The sequence below is a fragment of the Sapajus apella genome, unplaced genomic scaffold (assembly GCF_009761245.1).
Source record: "Sapajus apella isolate SASKATOON/1434 unplaced genomic scaffold, GSC_monkey_1.0 scaffold37, whole genome shotgun sequence".
Lineage (NCBI taxonomy): Eukaryota > Metazoa > Chordata > Mammalia > Primates > Cebidae > Sapajus > Sapajus apella.
The window spans coordinates 761,442-767,350 of record NW_022436977.1 but is presented as its reverse complement, the minus strand read 5'-3'; the positions used below and the strand labels follow the sequence as shown (position 1 = coordinate 767,350).

The 5,909-nt window shown below is 48.3% G+C and overlaps 1 long non-coding RNA gene across 1 annotated transcript in view; it reads right to left on the bottom strand.

The window, feature by feature from the left end:
- Nucleotides 1-239: 239 nt before the first annotated feature.
- The window catches only part of LOC116564239, a 17,545-nt gene continuing 11,875 nt past the window's right edge, over nucleotides 240-5,909 (bottom strand). The window contains exon 3 of the long non-coding RNA XR_004274807.1: nucleotides 240-329. This is a non-coding gene — a long non-coding RNA (uncharacterized LOC116564239). The remainder of the gene's footprint in view (nucleotides 330-5,909) is intronic.

Genomic DNA, 5,909 nt, shown 5'->3' with positions numbered 1-5,909 from the left:
TGAAGTGAAGAGCCTGGTCTGTGTTAGGTGCTCAGTGAATACTTCTGTGTATGGTAAAATTCAGTGAAGAAATTTAAAGCATGAAAGCTTACAGTAGAGTTGGAGAGGTGTCACTTACATATAAGGTAGAAGCACGAGAAGACAGCAGCGTCACTGCAGAAGTGGGCCGCTCAGCCTGTGAGTGCAGGAGGCACTTAGAGGAATGGGTGTCAGTGTCGCTTCCCAGACTTTTGGCTAAGATCAAGTGAAGAATGGGTGTCAGCTCTCTCTGCTGAGAACAAAGACAATTCAAATGCCACTTTTTCAAGGTGAAAATAGAGCCCAAAGTCCTGAAAAAGGAGATTAAAAATAAAGGTTCGGCAAGGCCCCAGCAAGATCAGGATATCAAGAGGCTGGCATTTTTCTTCTGCTCCCTCCCAAAGCCGCTGTTCAACATTGCACTGTGTTCCTGAAGGATATCACCAGAGTCCGAAAATCTGGGAGTCCCAGTTCCCCGCCTTCTCCTGGCTGCTGATCCTGGGCAAGGCACATGTGCTCTTTGTACCTCTGTTTCTCAGCTAAAATTGGAGGTTGGGAGTAGGCTTTTAGGGTTCTTTTCCATGATAAAGACTTTTTTAGGTTTCCGGGCCCAGCGTGGTGGCTCACGCCTGTAATCCCAGCACGTTGGGAGGCTGAGGTGGGCAAATCATGAGGTCAGGAGTTTGAGACCAGTCTCGCCAACATGGTGAAACCCCGTCTCTACTAAAAATACAAATTAGCTGGGTGCAGTGGCAGGTGCCTGTAATCCCAGATATTTGGGAGGCTGAGGCAGGAGAATTGCTTGAACCCGGGAGGCAGAGGTTGCAGTAAGCCAAGACCATGCCATTGCACTCCAGCCTCCCTCTCTGTCTGGGAGACAGAGCAAGACTCCATCTCAAAAAAAAAAAAAAAAAAAAAAAAAAAAAAAAAAAAAAAAAAAAACTTTTTAGGTTTCCAAGTGGTCAGTTAAACCACCTCACAGGGTCTAGCTTGGATCCCGCTATCAACCCTTGAGTCAGGATCCATGATTGGGGGTGGGGAGAGGAACTAGCTTCTAGAGGCAGCAAAAGACTTGTGAGGAGCCCTGCCCCTTGGCTCACAGGGCAGGAAGCGCCTGGCGGAAGGTGAAGCACTTTAAAGCACTAGAACTGGGAGTGAGAGAGGGTATTCCTGCCTGGGGTGTAGGGTTCCGGTCCCAGGCAAAACATTATTTTAGACCAGCAGGAAAAACAAAAGTAGTGGTTCCCACCAACTTCCCAGCTCCAGGAAGCTGGGCATGACTAGTGATTTTTTTTCTCTTTCTTTTTTTTTTTTTTTTTTTTTTTAAAGAGGAAGTTTCACCACGTTGATCAGGCTGGTCTTGAACTCCTGACTTCAGATGATCCACCCACCTTGGCCTCCAAAGTGCTTGGATTACAGGCGTGAGACACCACTCCCGGCCTCGACTAGTGATTTTTTTCTGTTCCTCTGGCCTGTGAGCACTTCCACCCATCTGCCAAGGCAGAGACGGCCCCATCCAGAAGGGAGAATGAAACCTAGGGGCCCTGGGGCCCTGGCGCCCTTGCGCCACAGCCCGTCTCTGTTCTCACAACTTGCCTTGCTTGACCTCTGGAGAACTTTAGAAAAAAATTACCCTCTCTTCCCACCTGCCCCCACTGGCCAAAATCCCCATCAAAGCCTGGCTTCAGCCCTCAGACTGGGAACTCTACCCAAATGGAATGTGGGAGTGTGGGTGAGGAAGGGCAGAAGGAAGTAGGTTACATGCTGGCCACCATACAACGGGGAAGAGGCCAAGTCTTGGAGAGGCAGAAGAGTGGCCGCCATGCCGAGCTTCCAGGAATGGAGAGAAGGTCTAGGAAGCCACCTTGAGGAAGCCGCATGCGTAGGAGCGGGGAAGCCAGGGGTCAGAGCCCACAGCCTGCCAAGGACCTGCCCCTGGCATCGGCTCTGGGATCTGTGCCCATTCTCTGATGTGCCGCATTGTTCAGCTACTTCCTTCTCTGGAAGTAATACGGGGGTTGGGGGTGGGACGGCAGGGCCAGGAGTAGATGGAGCAGGGTGGAGCCGCCGCTGGGGGAGGAGGCTGCGGTTCATTCCCACGACCAGCTGCCCTTCTGGCCGCCCTGGGACTGCGTGGGAAAAGGTCTGGGAAGTGTGTGGGGCAGGGTGTGTGTGTGTGTGTGTGTGTGTGTGTGTGCGCGTTTTCATGTGTCGGACACTCTTGCTTGGCTTCAGTCACAGGACAAAGCCCTTTGAGAAACAGTCACCAGCCTGTGTTCCCACTGGGCTCTGTCCTGGGAGAGGCGTAAGAACCCACCCTGATGCCTGAGAGAAGGACTCTGGAGGCTTCAGGACCAACTCCCTGGAGGGGTCTTGGCGTCTAGTGAATCTAGATTGGCTGAGTTCCCTGGGATGCTACTGGAACTTTCTGCTAGGCCCCCGCTTCGTGGCAGAGCTCTATTACTAGCTGGATATCAGAATATGGGTATAAACTAGACATGGGGAGTAAAGTCAACCATTCTCACAGCATCTACCTAAGGAGGCCAGGATCCTCCACAGCCATGTAGATCATAGAGCCAGTGGCAATCAGGGGATTATATGCAAAGGTGAGAAAATGAAACAGAGAAAGCAAAATAGCAGCCCACAGGTACATGCCTTATTTGGCCAACACAGTGTTTAAGAAATGTTTGAGCTGAGGCTGGGTGCGGTGGCTCATGCCTGTAATCCCAGCACTTTGGGAGGCCAAGGCAGGTGGATCACCTGAGGTCAGGAGTTCAAGACCAGCCTAGGCAACATGGGGAAACCCCATCTCTACTAAAAGGACAAGAATTAGCCAGGCGTGGTGGTGGGTGCCTGTAATCCCAGTTACTGGGGAGGCTGAGGCAGGAGAATCGCTTGAACCTGGGGGGTAGAGGTTGCTGTGAGCTGAGATTGCACTACTGCACTCCAGCCTGGGCAACAAAGCAAAAAAAATCCAATTTTACGGTCTCTTGAAAAATCAGACAATATGGCTAACATTGATGCGTATGGCCCAGGACCACAGCTGACAGGGCTGAATAATGACTGCCCTATAGAAAAACTTTGAGCTGGCCAGGCACAGTGGCTCACGCCTGTAATCCCAACACTTTGGAAGGCCAAGGCAGGCGGTTCACGAAGTCAGGAGTTTGAGACCAGCCTGGCCAACATGGTAAAACCGCATCTCTACTAAAAATACAAAAAATTAGCTGGGTGTGGTGGTATGCGCCTGTAATCCCAGCTACTCTGGAGGCTGAGGCAGGAGAATCGCTTCAACCCAGGAGACGGAGGTTGTGGTGAGCAGAGATCATGCCACTACACTCCAGCCTGGGTAACAGAGCAAGACTCCGTCTCAAAAAAAATAAAAAAAGAAAGACCTTGGGCTATCCATTTTGCCACTGTCCACACTACTCTGCATTGTCCCCAGCAGTGAGGCCAAGTATCAGTTGCTTTTGCTCATCACATTTGAATGGTTATTAATTTTCCATGCCCTCATCTCATTCAAAATTGGGGACATGGACAGGTGTAGTGGCTCACACCTGTAATTCCAGCAGTTTGGGAGGCTGAGGCGGGTAGATCGCTTGAGCCCAGGAGTTCAAGACCAAACTGGGCAACATGGAAAAACCTCATCTCTACTAAAAATACCAAAAATTAGCTGTGCCTGGTGGTGTATGTGTGTGGTCTCAGCTACTTAGGAGGCTGAGGTAGGAGAATCACTTGAGCACAGGGGTTGGAGGTTGTAGTGAGCCAAGATTGCAGCACTGCACTCCAGCCCAGGCAACAGAGCAACATTGTCTCAAAAAAAAAAAAAAAAAAAAGGGACACAAAAGAAACTAAGAGGGCCACCTGTTTGTAGAGAGCACTTTTCTACCCAGCCAGGCCTATCTATACGCAAATAAGATGGGATTTCATGTCCTCCCGTTACCTTTTCTGTACCTTCCCTTCTGCCTTCCAGTGGCACAGTGCTCAGTGCTTAATGACAGCTGCTGACAATAGAGCGTCACAGGCCCTGCGCCAAAATCACCCCACTCCTTCCCTCACTCCCAAATCACAGCTCTTATTATCTAAGTGAGCAAACTGCAGTTGCAAAACACAAAGGAATAGTAAGTCTTGTAGAAATTCTCAGCTCCAGCCCAGCCCCCCAGTTGCTGATGACCCTGTAACGAAGCTGAAACTTCTCAGCTTCGATGTTCCATCACATAGAGACCTACAGCATGTGCGAGATAAACTTACACCAAACTGAAAACCAAGGTCACCTCTGGAGATCAGAAATGGAAGTGACAATCCTAGGCCTATTCATAAAGCTTTGGTTTTTACAAGGAGATTGTAATCATGTATAACTTGCATAATTAAAATTAATAATAAACAGAAATGCCTCAGCCTAGTTCCTGTTAGTCTGACCCCAACTTACATTTCCAGCTTTTTTTTTTTTTTTTTTTTTAAAGACATAGTCTCACTCTATTGCCCAGGCTGGAGTGCAGTAGTGCATTTCAGCTCACTGCAACCTCCACCTTCTAGGCTTAGGTGATCCCTCCTGCTTCAGCCTCTCAAGTAGCTGGGACTACAGGTACATGCCACCATGCCCAGCTCCTTTTTGTATTTTTTGTAAAGATGGGGTATCACTCTGCTGCCCAGCATGGATACATTTCCAGCTTATCTCAAATTACTCCCCTCTATGAAAGAGTCTACCCACAGAACCCTCTCTTTGTCCTACAAAGAATGTCTTTCTCCTCCTCTGCCAAGCAACCTCTGGCTCATCTGTCAAGACTGTAGTCTTTCAATAACTTAGCTCATGCATAACATAAACATTTTTTTAAATTATATACTCCTTCAATAAAGCTTGTTTTTAAAAGTGAAGTTTTTAGGCCGGGCGAGGTAGCTCACATCTGTAATCCCAGCACTTTGGGAGGCCGAGGTGAGTGGATCACCTCAGGTCAGGAGTTCAAGACCAGCCTGACAAACGGAGCGAAACCTGTCTCTACTAAAAATTTTTAAAAATTAAAAATCAGGCCGGCGCAGTGGCACACCCCTGTAATCCCAACTACTTGGGTGGCTAAGGCAGGAGAATCGCTTGAACCCAGGAGGCAGAGGTTGCAGTGAGCAGGGATCACGCCATTGCACTCCACCGTGAGAGACAAGAGTGAAACTCCATCTCAAAAAAAAAAAAAGAAAGTGAAATTTTAAAATTTGATAAAGGAAAAATTTTCACCACGTTTAAATTGTTGCAAAAGGCTGGGCATAGTGGAACATGTCTGTAATCCCAGCACTTTGGGAGGCTAAGGTGGGAGGACTGCTTGAGGCCAGGCGTTCGAGGTTACAGTGAACAATGATTATACCACTGCATTCCAGCCTGGGTGATAGATTGAGACCCTGTCTCCACAAAATAATATAAAAACAGTGGCAAAGGATGTGATTTCTTTACAACTATTTTTTTGTATTATAAATGTTGAAGCTGGGTGTGGTGGCTCATGCCTGTAATCCCAGCACTTTGGGAGGCTGAGGTGGTGGGCAGATGGCTTGAGGCCAGGAGTTCGAGACCAGCCTGGTCAATATAGGAAAACCTCACCTCTACTAAAAATACAAAAATTAGGTGTGCACCTGTAGTCCCAGAACTCAGGAGGCTGAGGCAGGAGAACAGCTTGAATCTGGGAGGCGGAGGGTGCAGTGCAGTTGTTTCTTTGTTTGAAGCCCCAGAAATTTTTACACATCAAGACAATATACCAAATACCAGATCTGCAACATACCAGATCTCCAACATATCAGATACCAGATCTCCAACATACCAAATACCATATCACCAACATACCAAATATAAGAACTCTCAGCATACCAAATACCAGATCTCCAACATGCCAAATACCAGATCACCAACATAC